Source organism: Ovis canadensis, chromosome 16 (genome assembly GCF_042477335.2).
Source record: "Ovis canadensis isolate MfBH-ARS-UI-01 breed Bighorn chromosome 16, ARS-UI_OviCan_v2, whole genome shotgun sequence".
Taxonomy (NCBI): domain Eukaryota; kingdom Metazoa; phylum Chordata; class Mammalia; order Artiodactyla; family Bovidae; genus Ovis; species Ovis canadensis.
Window position 1 is genome coordinate 27,351,365 of NC_091260.1, and position 27,992 is coordinate 27,379,356.

The 27,992-nt window shown below is 41.5% G+C and overlaps 1 long non-coding RNA gene and 1 pseudogene across 1 annotated transcript in view; one reads left to right on the forward strand and one right to left on the reverse strand.

Annotated features, from left to right (window-relative positions):
• LOC138421876 (uncharacterized) overlaps nt 1-27,992 on the forward strand; it is a 114,185-nt gene that overhangs the window by 17,666 nt on the left and 68,527 nt on the right. The window contains exons 4-5 of the long non-coding RNA XR_011249662.1: nt 579-701; nt 18,468-18,644. This is a non-coding gene — a long non-coding RNA (uncharacterized lncRNA). The remainder of the gene's footprint in view (nt 1-578; nt 702-18,467; nt 18,645-27,992) is intronic.
• On the reverse strand, nt 18,475-18,538 carry LOC138422050 (U4 spliceosomal RNA; annotated as a pseudogene).

Below are 27,992 nucleotides of genomic sequence, written 5' to 3' on the forward strand. Positions count from 1 at the left end.
AAAAAAAAAAAAAAAGATAGTGGTCAGGGTTTTAAGGTAGTGAGTGGAAGACTAGAGGCCTTTTGCTTCCTGTACATCAATCACTTTGCACCTCAGACCTTAGAGTGTGTTTGTTTATAAGAAGGCAGGCCACACAAGCTTTGCTTCTGAATTCTTGGAGAGTTCTCATGTCAGCTAACTGCAAGAGCCAATGAATCAGACTCTATGGTGGAAAGAGGTGAGAATAAAAACTCAAATGTCTCAAGTGATTAAGCAAGATAGATTGCATATCTGTTATTTTCCGTGGCTTCATGGGTCAGCTTTAAGCCGGGGGTCAGTAAACTATCGTCTGTACCCTGATATCGTGCAGCCCACAAACTAAAAATGATTTTTTTACATTTTTAAAGTGCTGTTAGAAAAAAACACTAAAAGCAAATAATATGGATAGAGAGTGTATGTGGTCCACAAAATCTAAAATATTTATTATCTGGACTTTTACAGAAAAAGTGTCTAAGCTAGGAGGGTGTAATCATGAGAAATTTCTCAGTTTTAGCTGCTATGTCATTTCTCTTTGTCACTTAAGTTATCTGTGTTGTCAGTTAACTTAGGAGAGGACTTGGCTCAAGGACCCTACAAGAACCACATGCAATTTGGGAGCTTTCTGCATCACGCTGAGGCATGCCTTACCACAGTCCAAAGCCGCCAAACCTTGTGTTCAGCAGGTAAGTGGATGCAGAACCAACGGCTTACAGAGAGGGAGACTGAATGTGGACTAGAGCAATGCTCTCTAACTTCCCAGCCATGAAGGGACTCCCAGAGCAGCCTTGCCTCCCAGCAAGCACAAGTGTTTATCAAATCGTCTGAGCCATTTGATACTTGGGTGTTTTTCTTCCAATACCCTTCTTTAAGAGCTGGCTCACCTCCAAGGTTTGGGGAAGATAAGATTCTAAGCTGATTCCTAAAGTTTCTGGTGAGATAGAGACTGCCTTTCATTCCAGGTTCTTCCTCTTTACTCTTTGATCTGAATCCCAGAAGAGTCACGAGTGTTTCTCCTGCTGCAACTGTGTCTGAATGTTGCCAGAAAGCCCTGCTGATGTGTCCGTAGGTTGATTACCAGGCATTCGGGGTGTAGAGGGGGAGCATCCTTTGTCTTGCTTTCTCATTGGGCCAAACTCTCTTCTTGAAGGAACACAAGTCCCAAGTCCAACATGCTGCCCCTGAGGTCGGTTTTCCCCCCATAAGCAGACTAAGCAACAAGCCCAGGGCTGACATCACCATCTCCTCACGACTCTCATTTCCCCCACTCTTCATCCTGTCTGAATTGCCCCAGCTTAGGCCCTCCTCATCTCTCACAGAGACCAGTGTAGTGACCTCTTCACTGGTGACTTGACTCCAGAGGCCAGCTCAGTCTGCTCTGCGTCCTGCTTCCAGGGAGCTGGAAACCAGGCCACATCACTGAAGGTTGGAGCCCTCCATTTGGGTCTTCATTGCCTGCAGAATGAAAAGTTCAGTTCTGTTGCAGCATTTTTAGACCTCCTTAATTTTCTAGTAAATCTGCCTCCTTCCTTCCCTCACCTTCCGTTTGCTCTTATCCTTTAACTGTGGTTACTGAGAGATGTGATTCCTTATGCTCGTTTCATTACCTAGCCTTTACTAACTCTGGTTCTACCACCTGAAATGCCCAGCTTGTTTCACTAATACCTAATCATTTTCAAGTTGAGGGGTCAAAGGTCATGCTAAGGATTGCATTTTGTCCCCCCCAAAAGATGTTGAATTCCTAATCCCAGTCCCTTATTTGGAAATAGAGTTTTGCAGATGGTTAAGTTAAGATGTGGTCACTAGAGTGAGCCCTAATGCAAAATGACTGGTGTCCTTATAAAAAGACTAAATTTGGTTGTAGATAGACTTGCAGAGAGGAAAGACCAGGTGAAGACACAGAAGAATGCCATCTGCAAGCCAGGGGATGACAAAGGCCACCGAAGCCAGGAGAAAGCACGGAACTGACTTTCCTTTAGCCCTCAGAGGGAGCCAAGGCTGCTGACAGTTTGATCTTGGATTTCTTTGCAGCCAAAGGTGGAGAAGTTCTATACAGTCAGCAAAAACAAGACTGGGAGCTGACTGTAGCTCAGATCATGAACTGCTTATTGCCAAATTCAGACTTAAATTGAAGAAAGTAGGGAAAACCACTAGACTATTCAGGTATGACCTAAATGAAATCTCTTACTGTTATACAGTGGAAGTGAGAAATAGATTTAAGGGACTAGATCTGATAGACAGAGTGCCTGCTGAACTATGGATGGAGGTTTGTGACATTATACAGGAGATAGGGATCAAGACGATCCCCAAGAAGAAGAAATGCAAAAAAGCAAAATGGCTGTCTGAGGAGGCCTTACAAATAGCTGTGAAAAGAAGAGAAGCAAAAGGCAAAGGAGAAAAGGAAATATATACCCATTTGAATGCAGAGTTCCAAAGAATAGCAAGGAGAGATAAGAAAGCCTTCCTCAGAGATCAATGCAAAGAAATAGAGGAAAACAATAGAATGAGAAAGACTAGAGATCTCCTCAAGAAAATTAGAGATACCAAGGAAACATTTCATGCAAAGATGGGCTCAATAAAGGACAGAAATGGTCTGGACCTACCAGAAGCAGAAGATATTAAGAGGTGGCAAGAATACACAGAACTGTACAAAAAATATCTTCATGACCCAGATAATAACAATGGTGTGATCACTCACCTAGAGCCAGACACCCTGGAATGGGAGTCAAGTGGACCTTAGGAAGCATCACTACAAACAAAGCTAGTGGAGGTGATAGAATTCCAGTGGAGCTATTTCAAATCCTAAAAGATGATGCTGTGAAAGTGTTGCACTCAATATGCCAGCAAATTTGGAAAACTCAGCAGAGGCCACAGGACTGGAAAAGGTCAGTTTTCATTCCAATCCCAAAGAAAGGTTATGCCAAAGAATGTTCAAACTACCACACAGTTGCACTCATCTCACACGCGAGTAAAGAAATGCTCAAAATTCTCCAAACCAGGCTTCAACAATATGTGAACCATGAACTTCCTGATGTTCAAGCTGGTTTTAGAAAAGGCAGAGGAACCAGAGATCAAATTGCCAACATCAGCTGGATTATGGAAAAAGCAAGTGACTTCCATAAAAACATCTCTTTCTGCTTTATTGACTATGCCAAAGCCTTTGACTGTGTGGATCACAATAAACTGGAAATTTCTGAAAAAGATGGGAATAGCAGACCACCTGACCTGCCTCCTGAGAAATCTGTATGCAGGTCAGGAAGAAACAGCTAGAACTGGACATGGAACAACCGATTGGTTCCAAATAGGAAAAGGAGTACGTCAAGGCTGTATATTGTCACCCTGCTTATTTAACTTATATGCAGAGTACATCATGGTAAAAGCTGGGCTGGATGAAGCACAAGCTGGAATCAAGATTGCTGGGAGAAATATCAATACCCTCAGATATGCAGTTGATACCACTTTTCTGGCAGAAAGTGAAGAACTAAAGAGCCTCTGAAAGTGAAAGAGAAGAGTGAAAAAGTTGGCTTAAGGCTCAACATTCAGAAAACTAAGATCATGACATCCAGTCCCATTACTTTATGTCAAATAGATGGGGTAACAGAGGAAACAGTGGCAAACTTTATTTTTGGGGGCTCCAAAATCACTGTAGATGGTGACTGCAGCCATGAAATTAAAAGACGCTTACTCCTTGGAAGGAAAGTTTTGACCCACCTAGACTGCATATTCAAAAGCAGAGACATTACGTTGTCAGCAAAGGTTCGTCTAGTCAAGGCTATGGTTTTTCTGGTAGTCATGTATGGATGTGAGAGCTGGACTATAAAGAAAGCTGAGCACTGAAGAATTGATGCTTTTGAACTGTGGTGTTGGAGAAGACTCTTGAGAGTCCCTTGGACTGCAAGGAGGTCCAACCTGTGCATCCTAAAGGAAATCAGTCCTGAATATTCATTGGAAGGACTTGATGCTTAAGTTGAAACTCTAATACTGGCCACCTGATGTGAAGAGCTGACTCATGAGAAAAGACTCTGATGCTGGGAAAGATTGAAGGCGGGAGAAGAAGGGGACAACAGAGGATGAGATGGTTGGATGGCATCACTGACTCAATGGACATGAGTTTGAGTGAACTCCATGAGGTGGTGATGGACAGGGAGGCCTGGCATGCTGCAGTCCATGGGATGGCAAAGAGTTGGACACAACTGAGCGACTGAACTGAACTACAATGTTTTGTTAGGTTCAGGTGTACAGCAAAGTGATTCAGTTATACCTTTGTGTATATTTTCAGAGTCTTTTCCATTATAGGTTATAATAAGTCATTGCATATAGTTATCTGTGCTATATAGTAGGTCCTTATTGGTTACCTATCTTATATACAGTAGTGTGTGTCTGTTAATCCCAAACTCCTAATTTATCTCCAGCCCCCTAAATTCCCTCTCATAACCATCAGTTTGTTTTCTATGTCTTGAGTCTATTTCTGTTTTATAAATGTGTGTTTATATCATTTTTTAAGGTTTCACATGTAAGTGATATCATATGATATTGTCTTTCTCTGACATACATAATCTTTAGGTCTATCCATGTTGCTGCAAATGGCATTATTTCATTGTTATGGCTGAATAATATTCCACCGTATGTATATACCGCATCGTTTTTTCCCATTCGTCAGTCCCTGGACACTTAGGTTACTTCTGTGTCTTGGCTATTGTAAATAGTGCTGCTGTGAACACTGGGGTGTATGTATCCTTAGAGTTTTTTCCAGATAATACACCCAGGAGTGGAATTGCAGGATAATATTAGTCAGTTCAGTTCAGTCGCTCAGTCGTGTCCAACTCTTTGCAACCCCATGAATCGCAGCACGCCAGGCCTCCCTGTCCATCACCAACTCCCGGAGTTCACTCAGACTCAGGTCCATCAAGTCAGTGATGCCATCCAGCCATCTCATCCTCGGTTGTCCCCTTCTCCTCCTGCCCCCAATCCCTCCCAGCATCAGAGTCTTTTCCAATGAATCAACTCTTCGCATGAGGTGGCCAAAGTACTGGAGTTTCAGCTTCAACATCAGTCCTTCCAAAGAAATCCCAGGGTTGATCTCCTTCCGAATGGACTGGTTGGATCTCCTTGCAGTCCAAGGGACTCTCAAGAGTCTTCTCCAATACCACAGTTCAAACGCAGCAATTCTTCGGCACTCAGCCTTCTTCACAGTCCAACTCTCACATCCATACATGACCACAGGAAAAACCATAGCCTTGGCTAGACGGACCTTAGTCGGCAAAGTAATGTCTCTGCTTTTGAATATACTATCTAGGTTGGTCACAACTTTTCTTCCAAGGAGTAAGCGTCTTTTAATTTCATGGCTGCAGTCACCATCTACAGTGATTTTGGAGCCCAAGAAAATAAAGTCTGACACTGTTTCCGCTGTTTCCCCATCTATTTGACATAAAGTGATGGGACCAGATGCCATGATCTTCGTTTTCTGAATGTTGAGCTTTAAGCCAACTTTTTCACTCTCCTCTTTCACTTTCATCAAGAGGCTTTTTAGTTCTTCTTCACTTTCTGCCATAAAGGTGGTGTCATCTGCATATCTGAGGTTATTGAGATTTCTCCCGGCAATCTTGATTCCAGCTTGTGTTTCTTCCAGCCCAGCATTTCTCATGATGTACTCTGCATATAAGTTAAATAAGCAGGGTGACAATATACAGCCTTGACATACTCCTTTTCCTATTTGGAACCAATCTGTTGTTCCATGTCCAGTTCTAACTGTTGCTTCCTGACCTGCATACAAGTTTCTCAAGAGGCAGGTCAGGTGGTCTAGTATGCCCGTCTTTTTCAGAAATTTCCACAGTTTATTGTGATCCACACAGTCAAAGGCTTTGGCATAGTCAATAAAGCAGAAAGAGATGTTTTTCTGGAACTCTCTTGCTTTTTTGATAATCCAGCAGATGTTGGCAATTTGATCTCTGGTTCCTCTGCCTTTTCTAAAACCAGCTTGAACATCAGGGAGTTCACGGTTCACGTATTGCTGAAGTCTGGCTTGGAGAATTTTGAGCATTACTTTACTAGCATGTGAGATGAGTACATTTGTGCGGTAGTTTGAGCATTCTTTGGCATTGCCTTTCTTTGGAATTGGAATGAAAACTGACCTTTTCCAGTCCTGTGGCCACTGCTGAGTTTTCCAAATTTGCTGGCATATTGAGTGCAGCACTTTCACAGCATCATCTTTCAGGATTTGAAACAGCTCCACTGGAATTCCATCATCTCCACTAGCTTTGTTCATAGTGATGCTTTCTAAGGCCCACTTGACTTCACATTCCAGGATGTCTGGCTCTAGATTAGTGATCACATCATCATGATTATCTGGGTCGTGAAGATCTTTTTTGTACAGTTCTTCTGTGTATTCTTGCCACCTCTTCTTAATATCTTCTGTTTCTGTTAGGTCCATACCATTTCTGTCCTTTATTGAGCCCATCTTTGCATGAAATGTTCTCTTGGTATCTCTAATTTTCTTGAAGAGATCTCTAGTCTTTCCCATTCTGTTGTTTTCCTCTATTTCTTTGCACTGATCACTGAAGAAGGCTTTCTTATCTCTTCTTGCTATTCTTTGGAACTCTCCATTCAGATGCTTATATCTTTCCTTTTCTCCTTTGCTTTTAGTTTTTTAAGGAATCTCCATACTCTTTTTCATAGTGGCTGCACCAATTTACATTCCCACCAACAGTGTAGGAAGATTCCTTTCTTTCCACACCCTCTCCTGCATTCATCATTTGTAAACTTTTTGATGATGACCATTCTGACTGATGTGAGATAATATTTCATTGTAGTTTTGATTTACATCTCTGTAATAATTAGTGATGTTGAGCATCTTTTCATGTATCTGTTGACCATCTGTATGTCTTCTTTCAAAAAAATGTCTACTTAGGTCTTCTGCCCATTTTTTATTGTTTTTTTTTTGTTGTTGTTGTTGTTTATATATATATATATTTTAAACTTTTTCTATTTTGCAAATTAATCCCTTATCTGTAGCATTGTTTACCAATATTTTCTCCCAGTCTGTAGGTTGTCTTTTCATTTTGTTTGTGGTTTCCTTTGCTGTTCAAAAGCTTTTAATTAAGTCTCATTTAAGGCACTACTTTTAAAGTTATAATATACATACAAATCACCTTGTAGCCTTGTTAAAATGCAGATTCTGATTCATTAGGCCCAAACTGGGGCCTCAGATGCTGAATTTCTGTTTTTTTTCATTAAGTGAAAGAGGTTTATTTAGGGAGATAAACACTCCAGAGACAGCGTGTGGGCGATCTCAGAAAGTGAGAGGGGTCAGGGCACGGTGTTGTGAGTTTTTATAGGGGGTGGGTAGTTTCATAAGCTAATGAGTGGGAAGAGTATTCCAGCTATTTTGGGGAAGAGACAGAGATTTCCAGGAATTTGGGCCACTGCCCACTTTCTGGCCTTTATGGTCAGCCTTGGAACTGTCACCTGAGGGTGTGTTGTGGGTAGCTTGCTCATGTAGTATGAAAGTATATTAAGGCTCAAGGTTCAGTGGAAATCAGTTCCGCCATCTTGGACCTCGTTGGTTCTAACCAGTGTATGTTGTGTCCTCGATGACTGTCATTCTTTTAAAGCTTCTGCCCTGCCCCTTTCCCTTCCGTTTCATTCCCCACTTAGAAATTTTACTCCCATAATCTTTTGAGAAGCAGAAGGGGATAGTCTGTTTTCTGTAGCTGCTTCAGGGCTAAGTAGGGGCATCAACTCTGCCTGTCAGGAAGTAAAAATCTTTTGAAGCCTGATCTAGAGGCCCCAAAGGCAGGACAGCTTCTTGTTTTAGGTAGGTTTGGGCTGGAATTCCTGCGCAGGCATCATCTTAATGTGGAACTGTTGTAACTACTTCCGTAGTCTTTCTATGAATCTTCCTGAAGATAAAGCACTTTTGTAACACCATCAGAGTACAATAATAATTGTCTATGAATGACAAAAGACTGAAAAGGCATGTTTAGACATCTGATTACAGTGTAATTGATATAGAAGCTTGGTTACTGTTGTGACATACAACTTTTCAAGATAACAACTAGAACTATAGCATTATACCAGGACTTATCCAAATTTTAGAAACGTTATATAATTTTTAGAATGTCTATATTAATAACATTCATCTATACAGTATATCTTAAGTCGGTTTATTGCTCGTGTAGTAATGGGCTTTATGTAATTTAATATACCAAATCATATTAGTTAAACATTTTTCTCTGAGATGCCCTCTAAAGCATCCCAACATTAGCTGGAAGTCAAAAGAATGTTAATTAAAATTTGGTATTTGGGAAGTTTGTCAAAAAACTTTGAAATACTTGGTCAAATAAGATCGTTGGTCACAGTGAGACAATACTTACTTCTTCTTTTTTTTTTTTTTTTAATACTTACTTCTTAACCAACGTTAAAAGAGACCAAGATGCTGAATTTCTAGCAAGCTCCCAGGAGATACCAATGTAGCTGGCCCACAGGCTACACCTTGAATGCCAGGACTTTAGGGCACTTGTTTATATGTCTGTAAGTGATGCTGTAATGTGCCTGAGGGCTAAATCTTTGAATACCTAGTGCAGTGCTGGGGACTTGACAGGCACATAATAAACGCTAGTTGAATGACTGATGAATGAGTGAGTGAACCTATGTTAGAGGATCATAGTGAAGTGAAACTCACTTAGTCATGTCCAACTCTTTGCGACCCCTGGACTATACAGTCCATGGAATTCTCCAGGCCAGAATACTGGAGTGGGTAGCTGTTCTCTTCTCCAGGGGATCTTTCTAACCCAGGGATCGAACCCAGGTCTCCTGCATTGCAGGCGGATTCTTTACCAGCTGAGCCACAAGGGAAGCCCATACCTTGGTAGTATTGAAGTTCAGTTCAGTTGCTCAGTCGTGTCCGACTCTTTGTGACCCCATGAATCGCAGCACGCCAGGCCTCCCTGTCCATCACCAACTCCTGGAGTTCACTCAGACTCAACGTCCATCGAGTCTGTGATGCCATCCAGCCATCTCATCCTCTGTCATCCCCTTCTCCCCCTGCCCCCAATCCCTCCCAGCATCAGAGTCTTTTCCAATGAGTCAACTCTTCGCATGAGGTGGCCAAAGTACTAGAGTTTCAGCTTTAGCATCATTCCTTCCAAAGAAATCCCAGGGTTGATCTCCTTCAGAATGGACTGGTTGGATCTCCTTGCAGTCCAAGGGACTCTCAAGAGTCTTCTCCAACACCACAGTTCAAACGCAGCTATTCTTTGGCGCTCAGCCTTCTTCACAGTCCAACTCTCACATCCATACATGACCACAGGAAAAACCATAGCCTTGACTAGATGGACCTTAGTCAGCAAAGTAATGTCTCTGCTTTTGAATATACTATCTAGGTTGGTCATAACTTTTCTTCCAAGGAGTAAGTGTCTTTTGATTTCATGGCTGCAATCACCATCTGCAGTGATTTTGGAGCCCAAAAAATAAAGTCTGACACTGTTTCCACTGTTTCCCCATCTATTTCCCATGAAGTGATGGGACGGATGCCATGATCTTTGTTTTCTGAATGTTGAGCTTTAGGCCAACTTTTTCACTCTCCTCTTTCACTTTCATCAAGAGGCTTTCACTTTCCGCCATAAGGGTATTGAAGGGTCATTCCCAAAATATGTTGGGCATGTAATAATTGCACTGCCAATTATCTCATAGCTTTCCATACCCTTCAGCATTTTTATTCATTTAAAACTCATCTTGGAGCGGAAAAGCAGCTCTAATCACAGTTGAGAGAAAACATTCTAGAATGCCACACTGTTGGTAGGGAGGTATATCACTCTTCTTTCAACTGTATTTGAGTCAGCTCATTAACACCAGCTGACAAAAGCTTCCCTCCTCTGTCCTTTTCTTGCATCTCCTCTCTTCAGATCACTGCAAAGAAACTGGTCACTGAGAGCTGAGGGACAGGCAGGAAACGTACATAACTAATCTCATAGTAGGGATCTAGCACTGTACACTTAAAACAAGTCACTGGCGTAGGTATTAGTATCCCTATTTATAGATAGAGAGTTGAAGCTTGAAGAAGAAGTTTGTCCAAAGCTATTAAATTAATGGGCAATAGAGCCAGGGGTCAAACAGATTTAACTTCAAAGTCTGGTTTTTTTTTTTCCTTTCATCACACTGTGAGAAAGAGATCTAACAGTCTAACTGGCTACACAGGTATTTTTCAAAATGTATGTAGGTCTTGCTTTCAAAATCAAAAATAACTCACATTAACTGCTAAGAAAAGGTTACCAAGATTTCTTATTGGATGCTTTCTGTTGAGTAGAAAACAATATTCATTTGGCCTTAGACAGTCTTAAGTAATTTAAACTTAATGCTATTATCTTTTATGATATTACTTCCATGTAAAATCATTTCTAAAGACTAAAAAGATAAATTCTGATCTCAACCAGGTTGAATTTTGTAAATTCCTAATGAATTTCTAATGAATAGGGTATAACTTTATTGTGTCTGTTTATATAAAATAACATATATATTTAAACAGCTAAAGAGTCATCTCAGTGACATTTTGACATTTCACAATTTAAGGTTTTCCTGTACCTTTGGGAAGCAGTTTTTAAAAGCTAAAAGGGAATTTTATTTATATCTACTTATCAAATTAAATGCTATAGTTTTTCCTTTAGAAAACCGAGAAGAGAACAAAGGAAGAACAAGGGAAGATGAAGAGAAGAGGGGGAATTGTCCAAAATTAGGCAAAATTAGGCAAAAATGTGTGTAGGCAACGGGAGCCAAAGGATGGGCCCTGCTTTGAGTGACTGGAATGCCTGGGTGAGAGTAAATGAAAGGCACAGCCCTTGGAGGCAGCCTAGTCCTTATTTTTACAGACAAATGACCCTTAGGGGTCTTCTTAAAAAATAGCGTTTGAAAAGTCACTGTGGTTTTTCTAAGAAGAATTTCCTATCAGCAAATTAGTTCTTTTAAAAACACAAACTATAAGGTTTACTTTCTAGACTGGGCTTTTTATTCCAAATAGCTTTTGAATAAGGAGATTCACTACAAACTAAAAGTATGTTCATCTCAAATAATGCAACAAATTTGAGTTCTAGCAGGATTTCCTGGTTTAACAGAAGTGTTCCATAACAAATTAAAACTGTAATCTTAACAAAAACAAGGAAACCATACTTTATATGTCTTTTCTTACCTTTTCTTCTTTTGAAATAACAGCAGTTTTTTCTTGTTTCAAAAAGTTTTTATGATTTAGTGAAATAGACTGATATGTTGGAGTTTAGAACTAAACACCAGGCAAACATGCAGTTTAAATAAATTTACAGCTTGCTAGCCAGAAACACATCTGTTGGGCAAAAAACCTTATAGAATAATTCTGAGTATAATTAACTTTGGTTTTCATTGGTCATATAGAAAAACTAAGGGCCATTTCTTTGGCCATAATAGTACTATCCAAAAACAGAGAAAAAAGGGGTATAAAAAGGACATTTTAGTAAAATGTGTGTTTACACAGTCTAAACAGATTTTTAAAGACACATAACCACCTAAGTACAAATTAAATATTCCCCAAAGCTTCAGTTTTTAACCACTATTTTACCAACATTATTTTTCATTATTATTTTGGTTTAAGGAAAAAGCTATTTCCACACAGTCCATCAAAGAGCACGAAAGTCTATCAATAATCTTCTTTAAGCTGTCTGCTCATGCACATCAAAAGGCTTTAATTATCTATTTATTTGTGCTCCAATCAGAGAGATGGCCTTCTTTTCTTGCTCTAGACCGCTCTCTAACTGTGGGAAGGAAATATGCATTATACTAGGGAAAATGCAAATTGTATTTGCCTGTACCCACAGTACTTGGATCTTTCCTTTAGAAATTGAAAATTTCTAAATCAATCAGAAACCAAGAAGGAAAAGAAAGAGGAAAATCAAGATGTAGGCAAGACTCCCTACAGCTTGTGAAAACTCTTTGATGGCTTTTTTCTAACTAGGAAAGATTTCTCAAGAAAACACACACTCAATAAAACACACACACACACAAAGCAAAACCAGAAACACTTCCTCTTCTGTCTGTATCATTGAAACTCAAGTTTGTATACAAAGTAATTTGAATTGAATTGCCAAGCCTCTTGTTGTTTTCAAAACTGCATCTCAGAAAAGCTTGGACCTTTTTCGGAGCATTAAAAAAAAAAGCCAGTATAGAGAAAAGCAGTATTATCGCAGAGTCCATTTTGCCGGTGAACAATGAGGACACTTTGTTAGAGACGAGAGTTACTAGTGGTTCTAAGGCCCAACTACAGAAATGCCCCTATGCAATTATTCAGGTCACTCACATGATTGCTTTCAGGGTACTCCATATCTGATTATCCATAGCCAGGATAAATTAATGGACATAGTTCATTGACATTGTATGTTTTGGTTACCTACTTTTTCAGCCATTTGAAAAAATAAACATTCTGTATATGTGCCAAATTTGTGTTTCATTATGAGAAATGAACTTTAAATGCTTTTTGGCCAAGGGGAAATATTTTTGGCTTCAATCTCATGTCAGGCATTTCTTTTTTCCCTCAAGTTTGTAAGACCTTGGTGGACTTCTTGGAATCCAGGTCTTTTGTGTGTGTGTGTACTGTTTTTAAGTACATGCCGAGACATTTAAGTAAATGTTTTTAAGTAAATTTGATTCTCTATTTTAAACAATCTTAATTTCCTCTCAAAATTGTGGTTATGGGTGAGAGACTCATGGTCTCAGTGTTCCAACGATCCAACTTTCCAATTACTCAGACCGCACCTCCCGAAAACCCCAGTGTCTTCCCTCAAGAGAGGCTGCTCCCACAAATTCTAAGGTCCTTATTGATTTTCCTTCAACAGTGAGTTGACAGATATTTCATGTGGTGCCATAGTGGGCAGCCTCTCTTCCTTCCACCTTCATGGACCTCACCCGTGTTTGCTATAGGAATGGATTGTCTTTCTGAGAGAATCCCGTTCATTGGAACTGGGTGTTCTGTTAGTTTTTTGTGGTAAGGGAAAAGCATTGCAACAGTTCCCTACCCTTCTGCTGGAAAATACGCCTCACCCTGGCCCTTATCTTCTTTTTGTGTGGAGTGAGGTAAAGAAATGATTTATCCTCTCAACTGCATGTTCTGCATTGTCTCGCTGACTTCCCTTCCAGGCTCTCCATGGGATTTGGGAATTTATATTTCCTTGCTTTTGTTTGCTGATTGTATAAAGGATTTTTATCTTCTTGTTTCACGTTAAGTCTCACAAGCTAGGATTTCCTTTCTTTAGTAACACTTTGCCCCCTAAGCATTTTTAAACGTTTTTTTTTTTTTCCTGGAGTTTGTTCACACTCTATTTCACTCTTATTCTGTTTCTTGTATACTCTGAGGCCATTGCTTTTCAGCTTTATCTATTGTCTTTTTCTTTCCTTTGCTTTCCTGGAATGGCAAACTATGGCCTCTCACTCTCCTGTCTTTCTTTCACTATTCTTTAAAATGACCTGAAAGGTGAAGTCCAGTATCCACCCCATGGGCTTCTATTTTTTGCTTCTAAATGCACCATCAATCAGAACTTACACCCATACTGAATAGCTGTTCTCAATTTAGAATCACCTATTGTCATTCACCTAAGTGTCATTTGTCCTTGGGGTGTAAGTTTAGCTCTACACAGGTGAAATGGAATATACACCAGAGGGAACAAAAGAACAAAGACCATCATTCTCTGGGCTGCCACCTACCTAATCACTAGCAGACAAGGACTTACAGCAAATAGTTTGGGCCTAGGACTTAGAGTGTTTCACACCAGGGTGTGTGTGTGTGTGTGTGTGTGAGAGAGAGAGAGAGAGAGAGAGGGAAACATATATTAATTTCTGTAAGAATTAAAAAATTAATGAATCTCATAAAGACAAAAGAAATAACATTGCAAGTTAAATTCAATTTGTATAAAATAATTACAACAGAAGGTATATTTATAAGATATTTTCCAAGCTGCAATTGATGGCTCACTTTTTTTTTTCCCATGGCTCACATATTTTTTTTTATTGCTTACATTTTTGAAGATAATATTCTGTATGATAAAATTCCAAGTCAGTGAAATTGGAATGTGCCTTAGAATTTGCTATAGGGAAATCCAGTTTGTATTTAGTTAATTCAATTGTTTTGAAGTTTTCCTCTTAATACTTTAAAAATATTTAACTGATAAGTAGTAGCATTAGTTTGATTCAGGTTTATAAGGTATAAAGTAAAAGACCTAGTAAGTTACGTGGTTTAAGGCAACAATGAAAAAAATCTGGCTCTAAAAATTCCACGTATTAGCAAAAGCATCAAAAAGGAATCAAATCATCAGCCTTTTCAAACATTACCTCTACTGTCTTAGAGGATCAGCAACAGCAGGAGAAAAATCACAGCCCTAAGATGTGTAGGATTTCATCTTACAAGATGACTCCTGGTGTGCAGTTAGAAAAGATCAGAAAGAGCTGACTAGAAAGCAAGAGTTTTAAAAAGCACAGCAAACATTTATCTGACTTCCTCTCTCCCCTGTTTCAAAATTGCTAGCTTTCATGGTTGTGTCAGACATTTTTTAATGCATTTACTATTGAGGTCTTATATCACAACCTAAATACACCTATAACAAATGTGCAAGAGGATTTTTAGGATAGTGAAATTAAACGATTGTGTATGAGGCTATAATGGTAGACACATGTCATTCATTATACTTTTGTCCAAACCCGCAGGATGTACAACAGCAAGAGTGAACCCTAATGTAAACTGTGCTCTTTCAGTGACTACGATGCGTCAGTGTAGGTTCAGTTGTGGTGGTAGAGCATGTTGACAATAGGTGAGGCTGTGTGTGTGTGCGGACAGAGAGTATATGGGAAATCTCTGTATCTTCCTCTCAATTTTGCTATGAACCTAAACTGCTCTAAAAAATCAATTGAAACAATGTACACATCAGAGACCTCCCCCCATCCCCTGCCTACTCTCTCCAGGCATTTCAGTTCAGCTTTTCACATGCTTTGGAGTAACCGAGAAAGCACGTAACTAGCCTCCAGACAGTCCTGTATCTAATATGGCCACAGAATTTATCAACTACATAAAGCATTTTGGGAGTGAAGGGACCACTATTAATAATTGTGTAGAGACAACAGGCACCTGAGACTACTCTAGCAAAGCAGGATGTATGATTACCTAATATTCCCCGGTTTACCAGCAATTTTAGACTATGAAAGTAATGTGGCAACATGATGGAAAACTTGAAAATGAGGGGGGGAAACATAATCTCAGTATCCTAAAAGAACCATTCAGTTAATAATTTTGGATTTGCTTCCAATGTTTTCCCTATTTTTTTTACAATTGCAATCCTAATATGTATATGATTTTGTATCCTGTGTTTTTCTCTTACTGTATGTCATACACACTTTTTCACATTAGCTGTTTTTGAAATCATTTTAACATCCATTTCAGTATTCCATAGAGGAGGTATACCTATCATTTATTTAGTCATGTACATGTTTGATTTTTTTAAAAAGTTGCATATAACGGAGAAGGCAATGGCAACCCACTCCAATACTCCTGCCTGGAAAATCCCATGGACGGAGGAGCCTGGTGGGCTGCGGTCCATGGGGTCGCGAAGAGTCGGACACGACTGAGCGGCTTCACCTTCACTTTTCACTTTCATGCATTGGAGAAGGAAATGGCAACCCACTCCAGTGTTCTTGCCTGGAGAATCCCAGGGACAGGGGAGCTGCCTGGTGGGCTGCCGTCTGTGGGGTCGCACAGAGTCGGACACGACTGAAGCAACTTGGCAGCAGACTTAGCAGTGCATATAAAGTAAGCCCCTTGGGACTCAAAGTGTGACCTGATAAGCTGGATACCACCTGAGAGCTTGCTAGAAATGCAGAGATGAGAGCCCCTCTCAGACCCACCAGATCTACTAAGTCTGCCCTTTAAGAAAACCTCTAGGAGATGCGCATCAACTTTGAGAAGCTCTGAGTTTGTCTACTTATAAATAATGCTGCTGTGAACATCTTCATGCACGTGCATTTCCCCTGCTCATGGAGAATTAGGGGAGAGTGCTTTAAGAGGCAGAGGGGCGGGTTTAACTGAGCACTCTAACCTGAAGATTGGTCCAGTTAGCTCCTCTGCTGGGTGGTGGACTATGATTGACCCATTGGGCCCTCTGGTGCTAAAAATTGTACGGCTTAAAGAACAAGCCTCATATTCCCATCTGAAGGCAGAACCAGAGAGGAAAATAACTTTCTATTGCATCTTCCCTCCCCATAGAACCACAGAGCTCCTAGCAGTGCCCATCAGATTTCAAGACTGACAAATCCTAAATATTACAATTAGAGGCTAGAAACCTCCTTAAGTTTCGTGTCTCGGGAATTCATTCCTGACTTTCTCTGAGTCATGAAGAGAAAGAAATGCTTCTTTGGGGGGGCCTTTAGAGTCACCTCCAAGCCACAGTAATTCTAGCTCTGCTCTGGCATCCATACCCAAAGGATCACTGTGCTGCTTCCCTGATGGCTCCTAAGTCTTTCTTCCTCCCCGGGAGCTGCTGGTATTTTCTTTCACAGATCATCTCAGCCCTTTGGGGGCCTGTAATTCCAGTGTTTATGCCATCCCTCTTGGGTTCCAGCACACCATCCAGACTTTGCTCACCACTGCTTTCCTATCTGACCTGCGTTTGTACTCCAGAATCTCTAGTTTTTCAGCTGGCCTCTGGGTTGCTATTTTTCTTGGGGCAGTGTCACATTCTGAGGTTTATGATATGCTTTCCTGATAGTGATACTGTCCAGATCCTCAGTTTGCTTAGTAGTGTTCTTAAGCCTGCCCAGCAAAACTGCCACACCTCAAGCCTGCTTATCGGTGTGGATGTCTGGAATAGAGTCTGACGACTTCATCCTGCTGGCTCACCTTCCTTTAAGGATGGTTTCAAGCGAACATCTGGATTTCTCTTAAGATAACTGGGATTCAGTGTCCATCCTGATGGACCTGACTAGATCACTGACCTGCCATCACTCTTTCTTCTGAAGACATTTTCCTCACTTAAGTTGCTTTCCCTTTCCCATTAGTGGCAGAGCTTAATGTTATTTCAGAGAGAAATGGAAGAGTGGTTTCTGTGACCTATTCTTTATGGGAGTAAACCTGTAATTCCTACTTTATGTAATCATCTTTGGTGTTCAATATGGTGCTATAATTGCCATCATTTGGAACTGTTTGTGTAAGTGTGTGCGTGCGTGTGCCTGTGTGTGTGTAAGGAAAAGAGAGAAATGTTGAGAATCTAACTGACCTTTACTGTAGTTCATTTTGCTCTGAGATAGGCCAAGTAGATTAACTTGTCCCCAAGATGACTACCATCCCTTCATTCCTGGAGGGAAAAACTGTGCTCACACTGAGCACTAGAATTTGTGCCTCCACGTCTTTGAGTCTGGGCCAATCTGTGAATGTTGTGACCTACAGAAGAAGTGAAGTTAGTTCACAAGAAGGCTTATAGCTTTTGACTGGCTCTCTTGCGATGCTCACTTTAGGGGGAAATCCATTATGATATGAGAAATCTGACTTCCCCAGGGCTACCATGCTGTGAGGAAGCCCAAGGTAGTCACATGGACAGAGATATGACCAAGAAGCCCACAGTTATCTCAGCTCATTTGTCACACATGTGAATGAAAAAATCTTTTCAGACTCCCAGCCTCTGCCTCCATCCTGCTAAAATTATATGAGGGACCCCATAAAAGAAAAACACCCAACTGAGTCTTTAAAGGCTCAGAATCATGAAAGATAATAGTAAATATTTGTTGTCATCTACTAAGTTTTGGGGTTTTGGGGGGGGGGCAGAAATAAATAACTAACTACAATACCAAGTATCTGTTTTTGTCAGGAAATCTCTCAGATCCAAGGTAGTAAGACAACTGAATCTGTTATTATGCCACAGGGTTTGAAGTTCTGCTTCACCTTGTCTTTAAAAGCTACAGCATGCTGAATTAGCCTGGAAGGGGTAAAGTGTTATGGCTACCTTAATTTGTTATCCAGATGTGGCTTAGATGTGCTCCAGAGCTGGGTGATGAAGGATGTCAATTCAGTGCTGATGGACTAGCTGTGTTCAAGGACTTCATTCTTGGAGAGTCTGACATTATGAGTATTAACTATAGTTATAGTATGAAAGCAGGCAATAGTCATAGAAATTTAGAGGAAGAAGGAGCCATGTGTGTAGAAATTGCTAGTCTATTCATGCATTTTTTAGACTGAGTGAACAGAAGTGCACAAAGGTGAAATGTCTTGCCCAGACCAGAGAGCTGGTTGGTTTTCATGTTAACACAAGAATTCAGGTCTCCTGGTCCAGAATCAACTCCTTTTACTATATCATTTTGTCTTCTGGTTTATAAAGAAACACTGAGGAAATCAGTAGGCTATGTGGCTTTGTCTTCCCTTCCATTTATTGTGTATGTCCTACGTGCTATTGATCTGTTTTCAGAGAGCAATAATTAGCAATAATCGTGCCTTGGATAAACCTCATTGGCTACACTACTGCCACTGCGCAAAGCTATTGATCTACATAATGGGACTTACAAGGACCTTGTATAATCATTATGAGAGTCAAAGGGGATAGAGTGTGGAGATTATCTGGCACCTACTGTGGACTCAGTAAATGGTGAGTATCCTCTTCAGGAGCCTAGTGAGACAAGTTCTTGGGATAATCATCTCAAGCGCCTTTAAACTGAAAGAATTTACCCCCACAAACAATACCCTACGTATGAGAAATTCATCCCTGGGGAGGAAAACAAAAGGGAATTCAGCATCCACCCGAGTTCTAACCCAGACGAGGAGACATTTAAACGACCTGTGAGAAAAGAAAGGAGCTGGATGGGGATAATTAGCAGGAGCGCATGGAATAACTCACCATCCTGCGAAGGGAAACAGAGAGCTGAGTCAGCTCTGGACACAGGACTGAGCAGGGAGCGGGCCTGGATGTCTGGAGTTCTTTCTGTCAGCTTTTTATAAAAATAAGTACCTCGAGCTGTCTGTCTGTCTGCTGAGGAGACGATCCATCACCCGGTCTGTGAAAGCGGCTTTCCTTGGGCCCATCTCTCCAGACTTCTGTTGTGGTTACTTGTCTCACTGTGGTTATCCCCACGTCTGCTTCTCTGTCTCCCTCGTATCGCATGTGCTGGGTATGTGTGTAAAGCTCTTTATGTGGAGTCTGGGAATGGTTTTTAATACATTCAGAGCAACAAGCCAGAACCTCCACCTTTAATACCTGCTTCTGCCATTTCTCATCAGTGGGGCTGTGAGCACATGTGGGGAGCAGCCACCCGAAACGGATCAGGGCCTCATTGTGCAGGGAGAAGCAGATGGAGGGAAAAGGGAGCTATTGTGTTGAACACCTGTCCGGCAATAGAGACCAGAAAAAAAAAAAAAAGGATTTATAGCAGCTATGAGGAATAGTGGACAGAGCCCAGATTGTGGACACAGTAACCAAGGATGCCACAGGTTAACTATCATAGCGATTTCAGGTGATGAGCAGGAAAAATTTTTCTCACTAGTTTTCTTGCTCGCCTCATGGCAAGCAAGGTGAAATTGTTTCAGCGCTCTTGGCAGATGCCTTTGGAGCTAGACTGATGGCTTCAAATTCCAGGTCTGCTGCTGGTTGGCTTTATGGTTTGTGGTAAACTATTTAACTTCTTTGAGCTACAATTTCCTCACCCAAAAAAACCCAGGGTTGATGATTATGCCTGCTTTATAGGCATGTTGTAAAGAAGATTACATGGAAATAGTGTAAGGACCTATCACTGCCCTGGAATATTATACATGCTCCATAAATTATAGCCATTATTATATTGATAATGATTTTCAAAATAAGTGGGGGAATATTAGAGCAATGCAAATTAAAATCATAATGAGGTATCATCTCATGCCAGTCAGAATGGCCATCATCAAAAAGTCTACAAATAAATTCTGGAGAGGGTGTGGAGAAAAGAGAACCCTCTTACCCTGTTGGTAGAAATGCAAACTGGTGTAGCCACTATGGAGAACAGTGTGGATATTCCTTACTGGGAATAGAACTGCCGTACAACCCAGAAATCCCACTACTGGGCATACACCCCGAGGAAACTATAATTCAGAGACACATGTACCCCGATGTTCATTGCAGCACTGTTTATAACAGCTAGGACATGGAAGCAACTTAGATGGCCATTGGCAGATGAATGGATTAGGGAGCTGTGGTACATATACACAATGGAATATTACTCAGCTATAAAAAGGAACACATTTAAGTCAGTTCCAACGAGGTGGATGAAATTGGAGCCTATTATTCATAGTGAAGTAAGTCAGAAAGAGAAAGATAAATACTGTATATAAATGCGTAAATATGGAATTTAGAAAGACGGTAACGACTATCCTACATGCAGCGCAGCAAAGGAGACACAGATGTAAAGAACAGATTTTTGGACTCAGTGGGAGAAGGCAAGGTGGGACGTTTTGAGAGAATAGCATTGAAACATATATTACCATTTGCAAAATAGATGACCAGTGCAAGTTAGATGCATGAAACAGGGCAGTCAAAGCCAGTAATCTGGGACAGTCTAGAGGGATAGGGTGGGGAGGGAGGTGGGAGAGGCGTTCAGAATGGGGGGCACATGTATTCTCATGGCCGATTTATATTGATGCATGGCAAAAACCATCACAATATTGTAATTATCCTCCATTTAATTGTTTAAAAAAATAAGTGGGAGAAGTGCTGTAAAGTGAAGGAAATTAGCTTACTCATTTGTGCTAAATCTTCAACCTAACACTTAAAGCATCACTTAACCTCTCTGAACCTATTTTTATTTTTAAAAATTTTGTTTGGTTTTGGCTGTGCTGTGTCCTCACTGCTTCTTGGGCTTTTCTCTGCGGCGAGCGGGGGCTACTCGCTAGTTGAGGTGTGAGGGTTTCTCATTACAGTGGCTTTTCTTGTTGCAGAACACGGCTCTAGGGCGGGAGGGCTTCAGAAGTTGTGGCGCATGGACTCGGTAGTTGCAGCTCCTGGGCCGTGGAGCAGAGGCTCGGTAGTTGTGGTGCACGGTCTTAATTGTTCTGCAGCCTGTGGGATCTTCCCAGATCAGGGACCGAACCTGTGTTTCCTGCATTGGCAAGCAGATGCTTTACCACTGAGTCACCAGGGAAGCCCCTCCCTTTTAAATGAGGATCATTTTGTTTGACCCATTCACATATTTGGTGACTCTTAATCTTAGGTCTAGTTGGACTTCCTTTTCACTTCCTTTTCTCTTCAACATCAAAATGTCTAGCTCCAGAAGAAGTGAGGGACCATATGATTTTAATCCAGGGGTCAGGATTGGTCTGAATCTGTTTATAAGACAACACTCAGTCATGTCCAACTCTTTGTGACCCCGTGGACTGTAGCTGTAGCCTGCCAGGCTCCTCTGTCCATGGGGATTCTCCAGGCAGGAATACTGGAGTGGATTGCCATTCCCTTCTCCAGGCAGTTTTCCCGACCCAGGGATCGAACCCTGGTCTCCCACACTGCGGGCCTCATTTCTGTGAGCCACCAGGGAAGTCAGACTTCCTTTTCTCTTCAACATCAAGATGTCTAGCTCCAGAAGACATGAGGTACCACAGGATTTTAATCCAGGGGTCAGAATTGGTTTGAATCTGTTTATAAGACAAATTCAGGGTGTTTTTTTTTTTTTTTTTTTCTGATGGGAGATGGTTAGAGCTCCTCCTCAAAAGGACATATCATAAACATCCGCTACTATTGTTTATGCTTTTAAAATGTTAATGTTCTGTATAAAGACTGAAAAAGGAACTTCTAGTCCTACGTGTTTTGCTAAATTTTGTAATAAGTATGATAGTGAATTCAGATAGTGTTTATAGACTCAGCTAATAATAAAAAAAGAGAGAGAGAAAAAAACCATTTATTGAGTGCCTGCTGTGTGCAGGCGTGTCACAGTCCTCCTCTAAGTAAGGACTATTGCATTCCTATTTTTCAGAGAGGAAATCGGAGACGTTGAGAGGTTAAGTCCTTGTTGAAGTCCCTGCTGGCAATGGGTAGATTCTGGGTTTGGATGCAGATCTGATTCCCGAGCTCTTGTTCTGTCCAGTCCACTTTACTGCCTCCTTACGCAGCTGGATTTACTGGACTTTGATATGGGCCCAGTAGAAACAGCCTTGCAGTTATTGAGGCTCTTGAAATCCTACGAAGGATGTGTGCTCTCATCTTAGGCGTGGCTCGCTGCTTCCACTCTGGGTGCAGATGATAGAAACTCTCTGTGCATATGTCAGTTATTTCAAGACGCTGAGTGTGAAACTTTTAATCAAGTCTTTCAGGGGAAGGCCCCATCTGGAAACAGTTATCCAGATGTTATAAACCACTTCGGCCAGCGGTTGCCAGACTGCTGTCCAGGTGATGAGTGGAGGACCCCCCTCCATATGTGGAAGATGTTCCGCAGGGACTGAGAGCTGGGAAGTTTGTAACTACTGGGCTTCATCCTCCCCTGGAATGGCTGTCAGGGCCTTATGTCCTCAAGACCGAGGGTGTCCTGATGACTCCCAGAAATCTCTGTGCTGAAGAGTGAATGTCCCCATTTCCTCATGATCCCCAGCGCCTACCCTGAAAGTGGGGTGGGGGAGTAGTCTGTGCAGCTGCAATGCTATGGGCACCTGCCCTCTGCAGCTCCAGTTTGGGACTTTGGTTATGGATTGTTTTCTATTCCCCCAGGCCTCTACAGAGAAAGTGCTGAGTCCCAGAGCTGCCTAACAGAGAAAAACTGCATAATTACAGAACTATTGCCACTGGGAGACAGAGGCATGGAGCATATCCTCTGTCTGGATCCTCCATATAAGGTCCAGGTTTTTAATGAACTAGAGTCACTATCCAGAAGTGGGAGGGCTCCCTATGATTCATACAGCTCTGTGTGACAAAAATGACACAGCTTCTAATCACACTTTATGATTTGTTTTGATCTCAAAGTTCATTGCTGCTGTTGTCAACTGAAGCCATGCTACTCATAAGCAATATGACATCAGGCAGAAAGGGTGGAAAGTTTAGATGTGAAAATTAGACTGTCTGCCTTCACATCTATTGCCTTCTTCCTGTGTTAACTGGTGTGTTAACTCACCAGGGATGAGTTAACCTTAATCTCTCTGAGCTTCTGTTTCCCCCTTGAAGAATGGCAACATGACAATACAGTGATGTCACATGCCATAGGTCTGCTATGAAGATTTCTGTGGTGGCTCAGATGGCCAAGAATCTTCCTGTAACGTAGGAGACCCAGGTTATATCCTTGGGTTGGGAAGATCTGCTGGAGAAGGGAATGGCCACTCACTCTAGTATTCTTGCCTAGAGAATTCCCCAGACAGAGAAGCCTGGTGGGCTACAGTCCATGGCGTCATAAAGAGCTGGACATGACTGAGTGACTCATACTTTCATTTTACAGGGCTGCTGTGAGGATTGGAGGAGATGACGTGTGTAAAGCACTTAGTACAATGTAAATACCCAGTGGACCTCATGATTGTGGGGATGGCTACTGATGACCATTGTTCCAAGAAAACTTGATGTCTTCCTGTTAGCTAGAAGGTGTTGGGATCATTTGTATTTAAACTGAATTGGCTAGTGGTCTGGGGCTTCCGAGGTGGCGCTAGTGGTAAAGAACCCACCTGTCAAGGCAGGAGACACAAGAGACATGGGGTCGATCTTTGGGGTCAACCTCCAGGAAGACCCCCTGGAGGAGATCATGGCAACCCACTCTAGTATTCTTTCCTGGAGAATCCCCATGGACAGAGGAGCCTGGTGGGCTACAGTCTATAGGGTCACAAAGGGTAGGATGCAACTGAAGTGACTTAGCACGCATTGGGTCAGAGAAGGCAAAGGCTAACTGGGAGGGACGAGATCCAGCTGATGCCATTTACATTCACACTAGCAGACTGGATTTGTAATCTGGCCCAGCCAGCTTGATTGAAAATCAGCCTCTCCACAGGAATGTCACACATGCAAATAAGGATTTTGATGGTCTCTTGTAAAACAACCTTCAGTTTAGTCTGTGTAGCCCTGCCATTTGAAAGCCAAAGTCCCCAAGGTGGGCCAAACTCACTGCATAATTGCTCTAGTCTGATCCTAGCCTCGGGAACCACAGAGACAAGTTTTCTACCTTCCAGTCACGGAGGATGCTGTCAGCATTGCTACTGAGTGAGCAAGCCCTGTGGTTATTTTGGAGCAGAGGGAGCCAGGCAACATGCAGGCTGGGAAACAAAAAGTGAACCCTCACAAGCCCCCTCTGTTTAGTAATATGTTCTAGCAAAAATGTCAGTTGAACCTTTGAGGATGAGAAACCATGGTCTGTAAAACTAGTAGGACCCTTTCAAGGTCTGCTCATTTAGAAACTTTTCCTGATACATTGAATGTTTTGGAGTAGGATTATATCCTTGTAATTATTCACTTACTCCCTGAAAACCTTTATTTATTTTTAACGTTTTTTTTTTTTTCAGAAGAGTAAAATAGTAGAACTCTTGAATCTATTTAAGTATAATTTTGCTTTGTTTTATCCAGTACATCTGGATTAATTTAGCCCCAGGCAAAGATCCATTCGCATCAAACAAAACAAAACTATAGCTTTCAAATCATATTTTTCACTAAAAATTTCTACCTTAAAGCAAATGTTATTTACATAGTTTGATACAGAGAGGACTCATTCACACTCTGACTTCTTGAATGATACCTTTGTATTTACTTCTTTCTTCTTCTCCCTCAAATGTTGGTCTATCCTAAGAGTCTCTTGTTGGTCCTCTTCCCCAGTCTTATGATGCTTCTGCCCACAGAAATCTTAGTCACCCCTATTGCTTTGCTTGTTACCTCTGCTCAGGTACTACCCAAACAGTGACACTAAGAAAAAATTAGAATGATTTTCAAATGTGTCAAGTTCAAATACAAAAGTCTCAGCAGAAGCATACAGAGACACTCTTAGGAAAAGGCTTTTTCTCTTGCCTGTAATTATGTCTTGAAAAAGCTCCTGTTTTAATAAATCATGGGTCATATCTATTTGCCAGAGAGGCTGATGAAGCAGGTCTATTTTTCTAACAACTTTTTCCCCCTAGCCTGTGGGGTCTCCCATTTCATGCTTCTGTTTATCCAAGTTTTATTTACAATATCCTAAATAAATCTTTGTGCTCTGGGATCATGTGGACATGAAGACGGTTTCAGGGGTTACCCGTGAGTGTTGTAATGTTACAAACCATATGGCAACACTTTACTGTTGAGGACAGAGGGATCTCACTGTGTGAGACTGAAGTCAGGCTTCTAGCTCTTGACTTAAGGAAAGTGATTCAGACAGAGAACCAGATGGAATCTTATGCAGACCCCATCCAAACCACCACTGGGCTAGGAACAGTGAAAAATGCCCGTGCTCTCCCTTCTTTGCTTGGATGATGACAAGTAGGAAGCAAATTATTTCCATAATAAAAGTGTAAATAAAAATTCTTACTGTCTAAATGTTCCCAAGTCTTACCTGCCTGCAGGTATAAATGAAATCACATCAGTGTTACTTCCTTAGCTTCCTTCTAAAACCTGATCCACAAAATTTGGGGGCATCTCCAGGACTGTCCTACATGGGTGAATATTTTGATATTATTCCATCGGGACATACACTTGGTAAATATTGCTCTGTTATTTCCCTATTTAGTGTACTGTGAATTTTCTCCTATGAGGGGATATTTTCTATAAACTGATTTTTAAATGATTTATTTGTTTTTAAGTCTTATTTATTTTTTTTTGGCTGGGCTGGGTCTTCGTTGCTGTGCGGGCTTTCCCTAGTTGCGGTGAGCAGGAGCTCCTCTCTGGTTATGGTGCGAGGGCTTCTCATCGTGGTGGCTGCTCTTGCTGTGGAGCATGGGCTCTACGGTGCTGGCGCCTCAGTAGCTGCAGCTTCCTGACTCTAGAGCACAGGCTCAGTAGTTGTGGTGCACAGGCTTAGTTGCTCTGCAACATGTGGGATCTCAGATTAGGGATTGAACCTGTGTCTCCTGCATTGGCAAGCAGATTTTTTTTTTTACCACTGGGCCTCCAGGGAAGCCCTAACATGACTCTTTTTTTAATTTATTTTTTTACTGATGCATAGTTGACTTACACTGTTGTGCTAATTTCTAATGTATAGCAAACTGACTCAGTTATACACATGTTGTTGTTCAGTTGCCGAGTCGTGTCTGACTCTTCACAGCCCCATAGTCTGCAGCACACCAGGCTCTCCTGTCCCTCACCATCTCCCAGAGTTTGCCCAGTTGAGTCAGGGATGCCATCCAACCATCTCATTCTCTGTCACCCTCTCCTCCTTCTACCTTCAATCTTTCCCAGCATTAAGATCTTTCCCGTGAGTCAGCTGTTCACGTCAGGTGGCCAAAGTATTGGAGCTTCAGCATCAGCCCTTCCACTGAATATTCAGGGTTGATTTCCTTTAGGATTGACTGGTTTGATCTCCTTGCAGTCCAAGGGATTCTCAAGAGTCTCCTCTAACACCACAGTAGAAAGCATCAGTTCTTCGGTGCTCAGCTTCCTTTATTGTCCAGCTCTCACATATGTACATGACACATATACATTCTTTTTCATGTTCTTTTCCATTATGGTTTATCCAGGATATTGAATATAGTCCCCTGTGCTATACAGTAGGACCTTGTTGTCTATCCACTCTATACATAAGAGTTTGCATCTACTAACTCCAAACTCCCAGCCTGTCCTTCCCCCACCTGCCTCTCCCTCAGCAACCACGATGTTCTCTATGCCTGTGAGTCTGTTTCTGGTTTGTTGACAGGTTCCTTTGTACCATGTTTTGTTTCATATATAAGTGATATGATATTTGTCCTTCTCTGTCTGACTTACTTCACTTAGTATGATCATCTTTAGGTCCATCCATGTTGCTGCAAATGATGTTATTTCTTTTTTATGGCTGAGTAGTATTTTATTGTTTGTATGTACCATATTTTTTTTATCCATTCATCTGTTGATGGACATTTAGATTGTTTCCTTATCTTGGCTATTGTGAATAGTGCTGCTAGGAACATAGGGGTGCGTGTATCTTTTTTTTAAAACTGTAGTATAATTGCTTTACGATGTTCTGTTAGTTTCTGTTGTACAACAAATTGAATCAGCTATATGTATACATATATTGGGGGCTTCCCTGATAGCTCAGTTGGTAGAGAATCCAGCTGCAATGCAGGAGACCCTGGTTCAATTCCTGGGTTGGGAAGATCCTCTGGAGAAGGCATAGGCTACCCACACTAGTGTTCTTGGGCTTCCCTTGTGGCTCAGCTGGTAAAGAATCTGCCTGCAATGTGGGAGGCCTGAGTTCTATCCCTGGATTGGGAAGGTCCCCTGGAGAAGGGAAAGGCTACCCACTCCAGTATTCTGGCCTGGAGAATCTCATTAGTCCATGGGGTCACAAACAGCTGGGCACGGCTGAGGGACTTCCACCTTCACTCTCACTATCGCATTCCCCCCACTCCCCTGCCCCACTCCTCCAGGTCATCACAGAGCACCGAGCTGAGCTCCCTGTGCCCTGCAGCAGCTTCCCACGAGCTGTCTGTCTTACATGTGGAAGTATAGTTCAGTCAGACCTAATCTCCCAGTTCTCCTCCTCCTCCCTGCCCCCTGCCCCATGTCCACACATCTGTTTTCTACATCTGCATCTCGGGTCCTGCCCTGGAACTAGGTTCATCTGCACCATTTTTCTAGATTTCATATACATGCGTTAATATACAATATTTGTTTTTATTTTTCTGACTTCACTCTGTATGACAGACTCTAGGTCCATTCATCTCTCTACAAATGACTCAGTTCTGTTACTTTTTATGGCTGAATAATATTCTATTATATATATTTATCACAACTTCTTTATTCCTCTATTGATGAACATTTAAGTCACTTCCATGTTCTGGCTATTGTAAATAGTGCTTCAGGGAACATTGGGATACATGTGTCTTTTTAAATTATGGTTTTCTCAGGACATATCCTGGT